Source organism: Ambystoma mexicanum, chromosome 5q (assembly GCF_040938575.1).
Source record: "Ambystoma mexicanum isolate Mex_15411 chromosome 5q, UKY_AmexF1_1, whole genome shotgun sequence".
Classification (NCBI taxonomy): Eukaryota; Metazoa; Chordata; class Amphibia; order Caudata; family Ambystomatidae; genus Ambystoma; species Ambystoma mexicanum.
In genome coordinates, this window is record NC_090933.1 from 399,557,568 (window position 1) to 399,575,976 (window position 18,409).

Here is an 18,409-nt window from a genome sequence, read left to right on the forward strand (position 1 = left end):
CTCTGGTCACTGCGAGGTGTTAACCACACTCCATTGCTTCATTGAGTTTCTTTCAGACAGTACGATTGAAAATGTAATATACGGACATGAGGCCCAAAGTGCAAATTTACAGTAATAGGCAGGCTTAAAATTCACTCTTAACCACCATGTTTGATTGGATGTTGTGCAACAAACAGGACATAGAATCACATGCATACTTGGCATGAATACACATTCAATGCACCCGGTATAAAGATTTTGAAACAACACGTAGTTGTACGCCGCCTTACATCACCTTGGCCAGTCAATCCAAAGTGTTCGGTACTCGGAGGCATAGGACACCTGGCATAATCTTGGTAACTAAGCATGCCATTGGTGGCTTGTCAGAGGGGGAAATCGGTGCATATTTTCAATTGCAGCGGTCTACTGCAGAATTACTCACTCATGACATTACCTCCAACCTTCCCCCAAACTTGCAAATGCATAGGGGCAGAGGGAACGTTCAGAAATTATTTCTTAACGCTTTTTATTCAGTAATTTTTAGGCCTGAAAACGCCCAGCACCTACTAGGTAAGTGTTTACCCATTTTCCGAGTGATCATGTCACAAATTATCAATGTGTTTTACCAATACTGTGCCATGTGTTGGCCAACTCATTCGTTGAGCCAGTAGGTGGGGCTTAAGTGCCACTGGTAAGTCAAAACTATTGCCATGGAGGGAGTACGGATAGAAGGAAGATTACATGTGAGGGATGCACAGCTTGTGGTGTCATTTGGTTATTTTCCCTCCCATTGAATGTCCATGGTCATGCTAATCTCTATGGCCATTACCACCCATTACCTGCTCCTCCCCGCCCAAAACATATCCTTCTGGGAACTAGCTCTATCAAGTAGTAACATCACATCTTATGTTTCATAGTGCCTGGCAGTGCTATTTCAAAGTAGAGTTCTGAAAGCTAATCACTTAATTGCTGCTGTAAATATGCTACTTATGTAATAAAACTATCTTAACCAAGTGTGCCTTCAGCGACTTGATGTATAAGCAGAATATGTGTCCTCCTCTTTGTCTTGCACTGAAGTCTTTTTAAAAATAAGCATAGTTGGTAGTTAGGCGTTTGCTTGGCACCAATACACGCACCATTTTCCAGCAGTCGTCATCGTATGGCTAGGTAGAACAATTATTGCAGTCCATGGAAATTGGCCATCCTATGCCTATGCAAAACTGTTGACTTTGGCAATGCTTATTTTTGTTTGGGATATTAGCTGGTACTTAAGTACCATCTATAGGCTTAATCTATTGCCTTGGGGTCTACTGCTAGGAGTGAGAGGAAATGTGAGGTCAAACAGCTTGTTCGGATTTAGTTAGTTACCCACCCATTGTCTGCTTTTCAGCATGCTAATCACCATGTCCATTTCCCACCCAGCACCTGCTCATCCCTGCCGAAAAAAATCCTCCTAGGATCTGTTTCAGCTACCTTTATCAAGCAGTAACATCAAAAGGTGGCCTCCCAAAGTTTCTAAGCAGTCTTTTCATTGCAACTGTGAATTGCTGCAAGGAAGAAAATAAGGCTTAAATAACTGCCTTCAACCACACAAATCATCTCTGTTCTTTGCACTGAAGTCCTGTTGAAAAACAGTCACTGGCAAAGAACAGTGTTGGCTTCTGTAGAGGCATTAGGATAGGTATGTGCAGGAACTGCTATCACGTGCCCAGGTATTCGAGCAGTTTTCCACCTATTGACAACTCTTGTGGTCAAGTAGTATGATTTTGGCAGGGTCTGGCAATTACCTATCCCATGCCTAAAAAGAAGTTACAACTGTTTGATTTGCCAACACTTTTTACTAGAATTTCCAGCTCTCCGGCTCCCCAGCTGTACTGCATCCGGTGTTGGATCCTGAACAGCATTTAATATTTGTATTGCCTTTTGACCAGCTCAGCTGTCGACTGACAGCCAGAGAATTCTGGAAGTTACAATCTGAAGGACAGCCCTCGAACCGAGAGGCAAACCAGGTCATAGAGCACTAAAAGAGAAATGGAAAAGCAGGTGATCCTACCTCCCAGGATTGGAGGTACAAGACCCAGTGGCAACATTTTTTGAAACCAACAATTTATTCAAAGTAAAATCATACATGAAAAAAATCATACATGAAAATAATCATATGAAGAGGCGTTGCTAAGGGGGGGGCCTAAGGGTGCTATCGCCCCAGGACTTTTGGTTGTAGCCCCGGATAGGAGCTCAGGGGTTACAACCAAAAAGCTAGCTAGCCACGAGTCCTGACAGTCCCGACATTAGCATAGCCCCAGATCTTTTCCAGACCTAGCAACACCCCTGATTATATGTGTTCAACAACATTGACTTGAGAACAGGGGAGAGACCATACATTGGAAACTAAGATCAATCAATACAAATCACTTAGTGTCAAATTCACCAACATACCACAGTCGCTCAACCAATCACTCTGCACCATCCATATATTCACATATCAAAAAACGAACTAAAAATGATAATCAAGGAACAAAAATAAGTTTGAAATGAACAGAATTGGGCGAGGCTACTTGTTATCATATTTTCGCAGATTATGGCTAATAAAGAGATACCGGCTTTTTGGAGGGAAGCCAATATAGTGCCCATCTTTAAAAAAGGCAGTCGAGCAGAGTTGAGGAATTATCGGCCTATTGCTTTGCTCGACTCTATAGGGAAGATCTTGCGACCGTCTTTTTGAGAGATCTAAAAGCATGGGCCCTAAAGAGTGGTATACTAGACCCTGCGACAAACTAGGTTTGTGAAGGGGGTGGGTACATCCCTAAATCTCTTTATTATAAACTTTCTGAAAGAAAAGGCCTTGAACTCTGGGAAAACACTCTACCTTGTTTTTATGGACCTCCAACAGGCCTTTGATGGTGTCATCAGGGAGCGGCTATGGGAAAAGCTGAAGAAATGGGGGAGCCCACTAGATCTGGTTGAAGCCATAGAAGCCCTCTATACAAATACCTCGGTGCAGATCCGTTTAACTAGTAAAGGGCTACTCTCAGAAAAAATAAACACCTTTAGAGGGTTAAAGCAGGGGTGCGCTCTGGCCCCTTACTTATTCTGCCTATATATGGCTGATTTGGTTATCAATATTGGCTAAACAGGGAATGACCTTCCAAAAGAAATATGGGAAATTTACGTTGATTCCCATAATTTCTTTTTATAAACAGAAAGTGGCACAAATTCTCAGTTATGGAGCCGAAGCGATCCTACATCTTTCCTACTAGGTGTGCGATAAACTGGAAGGATTGTTTTGGCGCAAGGTATTGAGTCTCCTGAATGGGCTACCAATGTGTATGATGAGGCAGGAGCTGAAATTGCAGTCCCTGGAGTCAAGTTGTATGGAAAACAATGGCTGTTTACCGGAAATGCATGGAGGAGTTTCCGGCTCGGCCATTCGAGATTCAGAAAAGTGGGCAAGGACCGTCGGTGAGCCAGTAAGGATGTTGGAAATCTAAAATGAAAAAATGGCTGAATTATTATGCAACCCATAGGACTTGATTGTCACAAATGAGAGATGTGGGAAGGCAAAACTGGGGCACATACAAATTGAAGATGGAAAGGGGCTTAATGTGCTTCCAGGGTACCTTTGAAAGTTCCCCTCATCAAAAATCAGGGATCTGCTTCTTCGGTGTCGTTTAAACATCCTGAACACAAGTGAGGTGCAGTGGAGAAGGAAGATTCCAGGGGTATTAAATCCGCAGTGCAGATTCTGCAACATTGTTGATTCGGTGGAAACACCCACGCATTTAATAATGACCAGTGAAGCCCTAAATGATGTGCGAAATGTATTTTTAAATGGTCGTCTGGATATGGAGAAACCCCCGTCTCCTTTAGATGGGTGGAAATGGTTGTTGATGGGTGATCAAACTGGTCTAGTAATTGCATCCATGAAAATGAAAATGTTGGAATATCTTTCAGTTGAGCATGGAAGGGAGGACCAGTGAAGTATCACTCAGAGAGGTGTATGGTGATGATAATTGTGGAATGGCATCAAGGGGCGATTGGACGCTATAACAATCCTATTTTTAGTTTTCTTCGGTCTCTGTTCAGTCTTTTTTTTTTAAATATGGATTAAATGGTGGATATGTTTATATGCTAAAGGTTTATTTGTATCTTGTAAACAACTTGTTTGTTTTTTGACTCTGAAACCAATAAAACTTTTTTTTTTAAATGAACAGAATTGTATGTTATGTGTCAAGATGGACACTCTTCATATAGCCATTTCTACCCAATGTTCCAGGATAAAATGACTCAACCGGTTTTGACGTTTAACAAAAATGCAACGTCCTCATCAGGGGACCAACATGCTTAAAAAACTACACAACCGTCAACGTCAGCCAATGGACTCAAGAATAAGCGGTGGTATGCGCCGTAGGATGAACCCTTTTTAAAAAAAAATTGATTTAGCTGATTTACATTGACCTTTCAATATTTATACAAAACTTTTTCAATTACAATTATTACATTATCAATTCATTGTGATTTCATTACATTTAAACCTGGTATCATATCCATTTTACAATCACGCATGCCCCATTGTACATGATACCTTCCCTTAACCGACCTAAACTCTAGGTGAGGTATTGAATTGATGCTCAAAGGTTCAAAAACATTAATTCATCATCACTGTAATTGAAGAGATACAGTTCATTATTTCTACACATGCAGTTTCATTTTACACTATATCCCCCTAGCATACACAAGCGGAAAATGTGCTCCATTCCCCTTCTGGTTTCATTAGGCCTTTACCTGCAAGCTGAACTCTATTTCATTCACCAAGATTTAAGGAAAGAATGCGTGGCCATTCGAATGCTCATCAGTGGTGTGGACAATACTGTGGGCCATCTATATTCTGGTAGCATGTTGCTGAAGTATGCCAAATGTTTGTGAAAGTAAATCACTCGATTTGCTTAACGCCAGACATTTCACTATTAGGTGTTCCATTGTTTCTTTTTCTGTGTTGACCATGCAGAATCGGCTGAAGTTTTGAGTTATACCAATTATTTTATGTTCTGCCATTAGGTCGGGTGTGGGCCAGAGATTTAGGCGCATTCACAGAATGGACTGTCTTAATGCTGGTGACGGTGCCCTAATCAAGTATGCTTCCATGGATCTAAACTTTGTTCCCCCATAATAATTAGAGTTTAAGTGTTTATACAAGCGACATGCATTTCTAGTTTCAATCCAATCCCGTTGGTAGATCTAACAGTTAGCTCTATCCGGGTTGGTAAGGAGAATTTCAATTGAGACATCTGCCTTTACCAAAATTTGCATTACCTGACCTGCCCATTCTCATACAAAAACATGCTGTGATGTAAACATATACATTGATATCCTTGCTAAGACATTGTCGCAATTTGGTGAGTAGACATTTTCGAAAGAGTGCACATAATCGCCAGCTATATAGGGCTTTCATCGAGATTAAACCAAGCTCATAACGCAGCCAGGGACCTGGCACAGATTGTGGAAGTGTCAACCTGGAAAAATGAATACCCTTCATTTGAATGATGTAACTTGATGGCCGTGGGCCAACCGTCTTATGCACCGAATTATAGAAATATAAACTGCTATGCTTGACCAACGAGCGGTCATTTTAAATCTAGCAAGAATCGCCATTTTGCTTGTTAACCATTGCTCATTGCTTTCTGTCTGAAAACTGCTTTGCAGCTTGCAATTCTTGTGGATTCTGCTTACTCTGCTCAACTGTTAACATTGTTATCTGAATATGAAAGGACAAGGTCGCGGGACTGAAGAGTTTGTGAATGTGTTAGAATAAAACAGCTAAAGGCTTGAATTCTGCTCTTCTTACGGCCCCCCCTTCGCAAAACCCTTTAGAACGTGTCGGCTCCCAGGACACGAATAGTACCTCATAGATAGCAAAGCTTGGAATGTGGCTCTTCCCCCGTGTGCAGCTTGCTTCCAAGAACAGAACCACCGTGTTCTGTTCAACAACTAAAAGATGCCTCCGCACTTTCTAATTGCACATGGTTACTAGAATAGACATCAAAAATGTCATAATCGTCATACTCGTCGGATATGTCCATCGTCATCCCGAGTTCAAAGGAACTTAATAAAGAGGAGTGTTAAACAGGACTTTGCTGATTGTATGACATGCATTTTGTATATATGTAACTTTATGTACGTAATTCGCTCTCTTGCGTCCCTCGAGGTCTAGGAAACTCACGTTGCGGGGCGTGAGAATTGGCCAATTGATACTATTTTTTGCTTGCAATAAACCCTAGCATTGGGAATTTGAACCTCGTGTCTGGTGCATCTTTTCGTGTATGGTTATTGCCTTGTTTCCATAGCACAAGGGACCCCTAGGGGCCCCTTTCAGAAGGTTGAGAACTTTTCGCCAGTATGTGACTTCAAGTTTGTTTAGGGCAGTGTTTAGAATGATGTTTTTTGTTTCCAGCCCATTGGAATTCCTTTTTGATTGGATTCCAAAAGGTCACTGCTGAGCTAAAAGAGAATTTTCCATATCTGTGCAAAATCAATCTGGTCTGCGAGATGGTGTTTAGTTTAAATTGTAGATTCCCAATGTGGGTTCTTATGAGGTGTGCCACAGAATTGCATGCCTAGATAGGTATATTCAGTTACTATTTCCAGGCTGACATTCTTGATGTGCCAAAGCATATAATGCCGTTTTGAGTCATCAGGAGAGTATCTCACAATTTGTGTTTTCTTCAAATTGATCATCACTCATCAGTAACCAACTATGCTGAAAGCACAAACGATAGCTTCTGTAGCCCTATTGGGATTTTCGATAGGAGTACCAAATCATCTGCGTACCATAAGGCTTGTAGGACTATGTTAGCCAGTTTAGGTGAATCAGAGTAGATCTTAAAAACGTGCTTAATGTCTTGGATGAAAAAATTAAATATGGCTGATGCAAAAGTACAACCTTGCTTAAGCCCCTTTGTGGTTGGAATTGGTGTTGATAATAGGCCCGCCATATTCAGTCTTACTTGAATTGATGTTTCTGAAAGCAATCCATAGATGGTATCACACAATATTGGTGGACATTCTGCATCAGTTTGTTTACGAGCTTTACTCTGGACACAGAGTCAAATGCCGAATGTAGGTCAACGAAAGCGAAGAACATCGGTTGTTTTGTGGCTTGGGCTTTAAGCGCGTGCAGCGTTAGTAAATTTATTGCAGTTCCTCTTCCTGCCACAAAGCCTGACTGGTGCGGAGCTCGTTGCTGGCACTGTTGTGTCCAGTTGTTAAATGCCTTCAAGACCAATTTTTTGAACAGTTTCCCCGCGGTGTCCAATAACGCTATTGGCCGGTAGTTGTTCGCCAAGGCCTGGTCCCCTTTTTTAAAAATTGGAACAATTAGAGATTTGCGCCAGGACCTTGGTAGCGTGGTGATCTTTAATGTATGTTGAAAGATGTCATTCAATATTATGGCCCAGTGTATGGGATGCTCCTTCAACATACAATTATTCAGACGTCCGGGCCTGCGGCTCGAAAGCTGGTGGCCTTTTGGATTAGGTCTGTTACTATTTCCACCTCACATTCCAGGTCCCATTGCTGTAAGGCTTGTTGCTTGCACTGATAGGTTTTGAAGATTTTATCCGCTTATAGTTGAGTGAAGTGTTCGAGCCATTGGGATTCTGGCACATCATTAGTTTGCGCAGATAACTGTTGTAAGGAGTTCACAGAATTCAGCATCTTCATGTTTGTGCAGAGTTCTTGTTTTGCAACGAGTCAAGAAACCTTTCACCATCTATTTGATAGCTTTTTGCTCGTAACCATTTTCTTTATCTGCATGTTGCTGTTTTGTGGGCTTGTTCTTGATCTTGTCTAGGCAACAATTGGATGTGCTTTCTTTCCCTTCTATAATCTGCTCTGACTAATCGTAGTTCGTGGTCATAGGTATGCAGATGCTTTATAACAATAGAACTCATCTGTCTTCCAGTGATTGCATATGGTTGTATCATTTGAACATAGAAAATAACATGCTTGTGCTGTTGGCGTTTATGCAGTTCTTCCTGCAGGGAATGAAGAGCCACTTCAGACCATCAAAACCGCATTTTTGCATTGTTGATGATCAAGGTCTGTGATGACCACTCGCGGTGTCAAGGTGCATCTGGTGCTTCTTCATGCCAGCTCATAGCCAGCAGGTGATGGTCACTGTTGGCTTGTGGTTGGACTTGAAACTTGACTGTACTTTGAAACAGTTTTTCATTCATGTAGATGTAATCAATGACGCTTGAAGAAGCTCCTCTTTTTCATGTGTCCTGGGGGGGTATGTCACCCACTATTGCACCATTTGCCATCCTGAAATTGCGCTCTCATGTATGTTTCCCATCTTTTCGCATCAGCATTCTGGGGCTTCCCGGCTGGTTTTATGCATTTTAGATTTAGGTCTCCTACTAGGATGGTATGTTGGGGACTTTCGCAATTAATTCCAGCATACTTGTCAAAGACTTATAGAAGGCATTATCAGGGATGCCTGCCAGGTTCCAATAGATGTTAATTAGTGCTATGTCTTGTGTGCCTGTAGACACTTGCACTATTTGCAGGAAATTATTTGGTGAGGCCCACGGTTGGGAGTGTAATTCCTGCACTGATTTTCACTGCCACTAAGAGACCGGAAGTTGGTCTGCCTCGCGTTGCCTTTATTGCCGGCACCAGGAGCATGTCAAGATTGTCCCATGTTCAGTTGATAACATCCATGTCTCTTGTAGCGCAATCATCTCAAACTCATTCAGACTACTGTCGGCGTCTAGATGGAAATGCATGTGGCCTCGGCAACTCCAACTTGCTAAAGAAATTTGTTTGGAGGCATTATTCAATATTGGTTATGCTTGTTGACGGCATGCTAGTCGCTCTACTTCAGCGACACCATGTTTGCAGTATGCACATTGGCATTGTGGTATGATGTTCTGCCTTATTATTTTGGTGTAATTACATTCTTCTTGTTCTTCTGAAGTGTTATTCTGCCTCTCCGGATCTTGGGCTATTAAAAACCAAAGACCAAAAATCTCAATTTTCGCCTTCCATATGATATTGAGCACCAGTCCCGATTTAATCCATAGTCTCACTATTGATAAGTTGTGATCACACACAAACTCCACCTGATCTATATCACTTGATGAAATATCTTCTAGATTGTTTATTTCTCCAAACACGTTAAGAACGCTCGTGCGACTCAGATCATATTTAGTGAATGGTGCATTGACACTTCATAATTAATGTGCGATAATATTGTTTTATCCAGTTTGTATTTTTTCCTTGCACACCAGTGTTCCCTTGTTTCACTGCCTGAATTTGCTTTTGTGCCGCTCCTGAATGCTTATTAGAACAACTTCTATTCATGTCTTCTTGCCAGGTTACATTGGAAGTTTGCCTTGTAGCTTTGTCGACATTTTGCATGCGACTCATGCTGTTGTTCGCTTCTCGATTGATATTGTGATGCCATTGAGGCTTTGTTGACTAATATCGGGCGATTTCTCTCTGAATGAATAGGTTCCCAGTGTTGTTCTTGATGTGAATTCAAGAATGCTGAACTTGAGATCTGTGCCTTTGGTAGATCTATTGCTTGTTGTGCAATGACTCGTTGCTGTTCTGACTCAACTGCTCGGCATGCACTCCCTCCTGCTTCAGGTATTCTCCTGCTTCAGGTATTCTGTTCAGTTGACGTGCCAAAAATAATTCCTCTACCGCTGTTTTTATCAGCAAAGTCCTGTTTTCCAGGTCCTTTGCTTTTCTGACGCTTTCTTCATCACGTTTTTTTGTTATGTTCTCCTTGCTTAAAACTTGTTCCTTTGGTGCTCTGCTGTTTATCGTTGGTTCTAGGAGATCCACCAATGCATCCAAAGGCGAATGTCTCTCTGGCACAGTCATTATTGGAGCTGCAGTTTCTGATCTTAGATTTGCACTCTTAGGTTTTACCATGCATTTGTCCAAGGTAGTCGAAATCACTTTCTTCATTTCATCCAGATTATTCCCTTGGCCATTTTTCGATTATCCGTGGATGGCAACTGTTGACATTCTGATTGAGGCTTTTTTTGTATTGTTAATGATTTTTCTTTGTTATTGTTTTCAGCTTACGCAATCACATTAGAAGATACTTCCAGATGCTTATTCACTGCAACAGCAATCAGATCGTCTTGTTGCTGTGTTTCCTTGTTTGTTGATCTTTGCTGCGTCCTTTGTCGTCTTCACTCAAACTCCTGATCAGGCTCAGATGTAGCTATGCTAATCCATGAGTCATTATGATTTGCTGCCAGTTGGACGTTGTCTTGTTCAATGGGGCAAATTATATGTTGGAATACTGGCAGCGCTGATGAAGTCATCTTCATTGCAGTTTGCGTGAACTGATTGTCTCATATCTTGGTTGTATTAGCCCCCGCCAGGGTGATTTCTTTAAGCGATGATCCAGTTTTATTTTCTGCCACCCCAGCCATCCAAGTAACCAATTGTTAGATTTGAGCTCATTGCGCTGTTAATTTTCTCTTCTAATGTGGAGACCAATTTGAATAAACAGTTGACCGTCGTATTCACTGAATTCAGCGTTATTTCCAACAACGTGGTGTATTCAACATGGATGGCAGGTGTTTGTCCCTTTCCTCCACACGGCGGTGTTGGCTGTGCATATGTGACTGACACCGAGTGAATGGAGGAGTCCATAGAGCAACTTGCTTGATAGTCTGTTCCAGATTCAACGCACAAACTCAAATCCCCCACGCTCGCATGTATCGAGATGTCGGAAAGAGTTACATTCATTTCCTGCGGCGGAATTGGTAAGTCATTGTGCACTTTGTTCCTCGTGTCCTCAGTTGTTTTCTTATACAGTGTTTCGCTACCCTCAGAATTGTGACGTCAGAGATTAATTATACTCTGGGAGACCTAGGCTAATTTACTGGGCCACCTTCAGGTCTCCTGGGGGACACCATTACTAGTCGCGCGTCTGTGAGTTCAACTGCCTCAGGCAGGTTTGTCTTAGGGCAGACCTTTGTAATTTGGTGTTCATTTCAGAGGGTGCAGAATGTTCGAATATCCCGATTCAAGTTAGGCATGCGCGCTACTGGTGATAGAGTAATTTCTTTTTTAAAAATTTGCTTGACATGCTCAACTACAAACGGCGTGCATTTGATTGGTGTGCTCAATTCACTCAGGTTGTTCGGCATATTTGTTTTTAACGTGTAAATTGATCTCGACATCTCAATAGTCAACATGGGATAATAAATACGCTGCCTTTTCCTGGCTGTTGATACTTCAGCCAAGATACAATCGCCAAGTTAATACAGGTTTATACACCCTCCACACGCCCCCCCAAACCCCCAGCCCCCCCCACCCCCCCAAGAGCCCTGCCCGTTCCTGTATCTGTATCACTTGGCCGCGGTGCCACAGCGAAGCAGCACTTTCCGGTACTTGATGGGTGCGCGCACGCTCCTTGTTATATAGATAGTGCCCCTTAAAGGGGTGTGTCCAGCAAAAGATAAAAGTCTTGTATTGTGTTCATTTTAACACACCTCGTAAAGGTCCTTGTAAGTGAAGTAGCCGCAATACAGGATATCCAAAAGGCTAAAGTTCATCTGCTTCCAGCGTCTGCAGAACAAAGTAACGCAGCAAAGCGGTTCTTTCCGGTACTTGCTGGGTGCCCTCTTCAAACCCTGTTCCTCAATGAAAAGGGGTTCACTCATACATCAAGTCAAGACAGTTTCCATGCATTTGGCGGCAAGTCAGTTGATCAGCCGACATGGATATTCAAAAATGGGACTAGACCGTAGTGCAAGGAATGTCTTTCCTGCTGTCCCTCAACCGACTCAGGAATATGCAGTAGTGCGGCACCCGGTGCTGCTCCCCCAAACGCCAGCGCTTCTTGGAGCACTGAAAGCCAGGGTCCCGAAAAAAGTAGACACTGCTCCTGCCATACACTGTAGTTCAGCACATTTTCCACAGGCCTGGTACAGGGGAAGTGTCTAAGGACACATGCATGGACAAATAAATACAGGGATACATGTGTGTAATGTGATGCGAGCCTCCTCCTCCAAGACATCTAAATTCTTTTTTTTTATATATATGTTAATCCACTGTCGTTTTCGCCCCACAATGATGTCTTTTTTTGCTGCTGGCTGCGGAAGGGGAGTGTGTATTTGATGGCCATCGTGCTATGACAATTTTTTTATGTGGACAGGAAAATAAAGGGTCGTGGGCCACGATCTCGTTACACACATTGCGATTACCCCAGCGACCTTGTATAGTGCCTGCTGGCAATGGTCACTTAATGTTTAGTTCTTAGTAGAAAAGAACCAGTTTTTTGTTTTTAAAATAAATACTCTCCCCATTTCTTGTGTGTCCATGTAAATGCAGAATAGCGAGAACCCCCAACCTACACATTTCCTTCATCACCACAGAACAACCAGCAGAGACGTTCTTGCTGGAATGAGACGAAAGAAACAGGCCAAACCTACTGGAAGTGTTTAACGAACGACCAGACTATGCAGATGACCGCCCCTACCTACCTAGCTACTTACCATCTGACAACTCAGAACCCAGCTCGCACACAGAACATGGAAGCAACACAGGGCAATAAATGACACCAGGCGCATGATCCAGAGGCAGGGGACATGATACACTAATGCCTGCTTTATCTTGAACACAGAATTGAGATTCACAACATTCTTAGCAGAGAAGGAACAAACATGGTCTTTTAAACGGAAATCGGACGCCCAAAGGGTAATAGCACCCACATCCATCCCCACCAAATTCAAACTCATCCAAGTTAATCAGACCAGTAAAACACTGCCTCAAAAATCTTTACTTCACACAACATGGATTTCCCAGACTGGGAAGGACTTCTAATCCAGCGTACACTTAACCTCCAACCATTGCAGAAAACAATTTTAATAGCGAACCTACCAAAATAACGCAAACGTTTACGGTTCCTTGCAGACTTAACATTTTGTTCGAGGAGGGAACCAAGTCAACACCCAAAATCTGGTGATCCTTTATGGCCAGTTTTCACCTCAAACAAATGGTCAAAGGAGAAACACACACTGTAGGACATATCTTTGATGCAATCTTTTGTAGAGAGGGCCTTATAACCTCCCGCCCCCATTTAGGTACAATTATTCCTTTTACCAGGGCACAAAATGTGCACTCACCACTAGTTAGTGATAGTAAAAAATGGTGTGCTGTGTGTATTTGTAGAATTCTGGTGGCGAGTGACTTTATGGATTGTTCTTTTTTTTTAGCAAAAACAAATGCAAAACACAAGGTGACGCGCAAGACAATCAAAATTGACATTCCATTCCACAGAAGTAGCCAAGTTATTATAAAGCTAAAATTTCCATTGTTAGCTGTTCCATCAAAGCTTAAAACAAGAGACAAACGAAGTAGATGAAGATAAGTTTGTGGAGAATATGAGTCAAACAAGGGCTCTAAGAATTTTATCATTGCAATCACATGGCTCGTTTTGTTCCCTGCGATCAGCACTGACAGACACACGTCCATATCAGGTTTTTGAAAATCGGAGAATAGATGGTTAAAGAATGTAGTGCGCCTCTATCTGAGGGCTGAACAGGAAGTGACCCAAAAGCTTCAGGGTTTCTTACAAAAACAACAGATGCTACTTGCACAGAGTCCTCGAATAACTCTTACCTTCGTTTGTCGGCTGGAGATTAAGTTGAATAACAGAAATTGTTATTGGTCTTTTGTCCGGGAATGGTTTCAAATATTCACAAGTGGTGTCCATTCTGTGTAACTTCCCGGAGATGCGTGCAGCTGATTGATATCTTTCTGCAGACTCCAGGGTGTTAATCCAATCAAGTTTTCTTAATTTGATTTTACTCCACTTGGGATTGGTGATTAATGCCTTGATTGAACTCCCAGTTTCTTTCAACGCGGAACACATTTTCTCTCGCCAATTTTGTAGCATTATGATCTGGGATGCCATGATTTCTTTGCGTAGCATCTCTAGAATCTCTGATCGAGCAGAAGCAAAGCATTTTCTGAAAAGAGTAAGACTCTTGATTTTTTAATGAAGAAAGACCCAACTCCCGTTGTATGATTTCAATTGGGACAGATTGAGGGAGGCCAAGGACTTTCTTCCAGAAAAGACGTTCTAGCTGGGACCACGACTTTTCTGGGATATTTGGCATTGCCTTTGACCCATAAGTTAATATTGGTACAACTTTTGTCCGGTAGAATGTGAGAACTGGTAAGTTGGAAAACAGTCAGTAAAATCTGGTTGAAGGCGCGCGCCTGACTGGACAAGGCCTTCGTTGTGGCTTTCAGACGACACACCATGGGAGCCTCCGACAGAGTCACTTAACCAAACCCCCAAGTGCTTAAATGTGGTGACTTGCTCAATGTGTTCAGCATCGAGCGTCCAGGAGTGGGCATTTTTGTGTCTATTAGAGTTCCCGAACATCAGGATTTTGGTTTTTGATTTGTTAATTTCTAAGCCGTTGGAGGTGATGGTTTGCAGAGTATTGAGTTGCCGTTGGAGCCCCACCAGCGTTTGATCTACTACAATGTCATTAGCGTAAAGTAGTCGAGGTAGTGGAACATCACTCATCGCTGGCGGGAAAATTCTTATTTTGGGGTCAGTGTGCTTCATATCTGCTTCAAAAAAGTTGAATAGGGCTGAAGCCATTGGGCAACCCTGCTTGAATACATTTGCTCTCTTGCAAAAAGATGGTATTTTGTGCGTGATGGAAGTCCATGTTAAAAGGGTATGTATAAACGAGGCCCACTCTGCCGGATGTTCTTTCAGCATGAGATTTGCGAGTCTGTCTGGTCCTGGTGCCCAGGAATTGTTTAACTGAATAATTTGCTGTATAATGTCATCAAGACTTGACGCAAAGGCCCACGACCCCACTCCTTCTACCGGGTAGTCTCTCATGATGGTAGATCGAGCTGCCATGTATAACTTTTCAAAGTGCTGCATCCAGATGGCTTCGCATAAAGGATTTGATTGTTTATCGGTTGGTTGCACTCTAACTGATTTTATTAATGCCCAAAATTCTTCAGCTTTTTTGCTTACCAGAGTCTTGCGCATGGCTTCCGAGTCGGATTGATATAGCGAGGATCTCATAGAAGACAGCCAATTCCTAAAGTTTCTCTTCTCCAGTCAGAAGCATTAGTAATCTGTTATGAGAACCAATTTCCTGGCCCTTCTTTCTAGCTTTCTTACCAACTCCTGGTTGTAAATATGAAGATGGTTGCTAGGCGATCGTCTATTGGAGGCATCGAGGCAATGTGGTTCTAAGAGTGGAATACAGTCCAATATGGATCTCTCAGCTTCGAAATCTGTAGCCAGTTTTGCAATGTCAACTTCCAATCTGAGTCCATCATTACTCAGTTGTACCAGCCGGCATTCTTTTTCGCGAGTTAGTCGTTGTTACCAACCACTCCATACATAGCAAATGGTGGCCGCTTTCTCTTGTTTTAACTACTTTAAATGATGTCGCAAGCGGTAGAAAGAGTTGCGGAACAAAAACGTAGTCTATAAAGGAAGAAGAACCCATGCCTTCCCACGTCGACTGAGGTGGCATGTCTTGTTTTACATTCCCATTTAGCATATGCATGTCTTTGTTGGCCATCAAGTTGTTCCACATTGTGGCTCTCGACTATCTGGAGAAATTGTGGACTGTGCTTTGGGAGTCTGCAGTGTTGGGAATACATGAGGGTTTCAATCTTCACAGACAAATGTTTTCGGTTTGTGTAGGAGTCCTCAATTAAGTCAGCTATGTGGTCGATGAACTCTTCGTTCAATGTCAATACCGGATTCCAGTAAGGATTAATCACTACCACTTCGCCGATGCCTCCGAGTCTTGGCTATTCTTGTTCAAATCCTATTTAATCTGAATTTCCCTAGACAAGGCACACGCCGATTATATATATATATATATATATATATATATATATATATATATATTTTTTTTTTTTTGTTAATGTTAACAGACTTCCAGATTTAATTGCCGTCAACAGGCCTGAGGACGGTCGCCCTTTTTTGCCCTATATTGGTGCGCTCAATGAAATCACAAAGCCGTCCAAGATCGGCTTTGTACAGAGCCATGTCTCTTGTAGGCAAAGGACATCAAAAAGGCCTAAGTTGAGATCGCTGTCTTTGGTGAGATGGATATCACCACAAGTGTTCCATGAGGCCAATTTTAGTTGATGGAATTCCACATTTGTTTTGCAGTTCGATCAGTTTTCAATCACTAATGGATTGTTGGATTGCTAAAGTTCATCTGAACTGTTAATGCTCTTGATAAACAGGACCAGTCCTGCTGTTTCTCGATCATTGATCTGGCAGGTGGATGTGCCTTGGTGATGTTAATATTGTGTATTGAATTGATTTGAACTGTGACGTTTAGTTTCTGTATCGGGCCAGTTGGTACTCTCCCTATCTGAAGCGGATCTAAATACTTGGCTCCTCCTTCAGTGACCTGCTTCACTCTGGTGGAAGCTTCTGTTGTGGGATCCTTGTGATCAAGATCAGTTTGTGCTGCTCTTTCGTGAGATGTTAACTTATCTCTCTCAGAGTTCTTGATTGTAGTCAGATCAAAGCCTAACATTAGAAAGCTTTTGGTTGCATTGATTAGCATGTTCTTGATAACTGCTCTCCGGTCATCCACAAACTCGATGGTTTTAAGACCGCTTGAGGTCAATTGACGCAGGTTGGGAATATAACGAAAGAATTCCAATACTGCTCTTCTGTTCAAAATTAAGGAGTCATCAATGTCTAAACTTCGTTAAAGTTTAAATGTTCCATGGTCTGGCTTTTGTGGAGGGGATTTTCGATCCTTGCTTGTCTAACCCAACACAGGATTGAGTCTACTTTCTCTGCAATTCAACAGATTGGTGACGTTGTTGACTTGTGATTCACGTTGAGCAGGAACAATGCTTGAGAGAGGGGTACCAATCAGTTTTCTAATGCCAACAGACAACATTTGCGGCTCACTTGTAGTCAAGTGTGTTTTGTTCGGCTGTGCAATCCTGTTTGCCAATCCGCGATTGTGTTTGGTCTTAAGTCTCTGGAAACGCTTGCCTCAGGTCGTTCTTTTTTAGTGCAGTGCAGGTGACATCTTTTTCTCTTTTCAGACAAAGCGAAAAAAGGCGATTTAGGCTGCTCAAGCGGCAAAGTTCTTGGGTATGCTACTCTGTCCTCTCGAACTACCGGTTTTTCGTGCGGACCTCGCACTTCGTACAGTTCGCTAGAGGAGTGGTCCAGAGAATATGTCGAAAGGTCCAGTAGTGTTTGCGAGATGAGATTCACTTCATTTCTAGTGGCCTGGGGTATACACATCCGCTTAGTTGAACTTGCTGACGCAGAGTCGGTTATCGTGTCTTTCAATTTCTTTGAGGGTATCTTCCTAGGCGCCGGTTTAGGCATTCCCATCTTAGATTTCGACTCCGAAAGAAGTAAGACTGGGTCTTTTGTGAGTTGGGTGACCTGAGAATTGTGTTTGCCTTGATGTACCTTTTTAGCCAAATTTGGTTTTGCACGCCAAAAGTGGCAAATGCAGGATTCTCAGTTTCCCTTAAACCAACATTTTCATACTCGATCTAGTTAGAGGCATGCTTGGGTAAAACACACGGTTCTGCCCTCCTCTCTGGAACATGACGACTTACAGTGTCTGTCTGATGGCCATTATTTGAGGTGTTAAAGTTATTCCAAGGCTCTGATTTTTGCTGCAGGCAGATGTGCACAAAACGCTGACTGTAGGCACTGGACAGGAGTCGGTCTGGTCTTCAGCCTCTGTGGTTAGATCCACCTGCTGCGCCACTTGGGTTGTCTGACCCTCAGGAACAACTTGTTTGCTGTTTAGCAAGGAGCTTTCATGGTTCCATTCCCAAGTCCATTTGCAAGTGTTCGACTGGCAGACTATGTTCGTTGGCCATGACATAGCCCCCCAAAAACACAAGCTTTGAATGCATCATGGCCAATAGAGTGGTGTGGTCTTTCAAAGTGTCATTCAAGTTCTCGTAAAGCTTCATGAATGGGGCTAGGGCGATAGTGATAGTCGACATCAAGGCAAGGAGATCCGGTTTGTGTTTTTTGCTTCAGCATTCTTCTCGCTTTGACTGTCATTCTGTTCATGAGGAGGGTTGTTTGAAAGGATGCTATTCGAGCTCCTCTGGATTAAATCTGGGGCAATCGCTCATGCACTTCTAAGATTCAACTGGCATGAAGTCTTAAACTGCTGTTCTTTTGCCGGCCCCCTAGTTTCTTCCATTATCTGTTCGTCAACATTATTTGTTAAGATATTTCTTGATGATTCTCTTGTAGATGATTGCACCTCCTCCGTTGTCAATTTTTGTGCAGGTGCCTCGTCTGATCCAGAGGAGGTCTGTGCAAAGTCGATGTCGTTGATCCTGGAGCCTATTGCCACTATCGAATCCAGCATGCTCGACATCTGGCTTTTGTATT

General features: G+C 42.5%; 1 protein-coding gene across 1 annotated transcript in view; it reads right to left on the reverse strand.

Annotated features, from left to right (window-relative positions):
- Positions 1-18,409, reverse strand: part of ESCO1 (establishment of sister chromatid cohesion N-acetyltransferase 1) — a 644,577-nt gene that overhangs the window by 417,418 nt on the left and 208,750 nt on the right. The gene's annotated exons all lie outside the window — the stretch shown is intronic.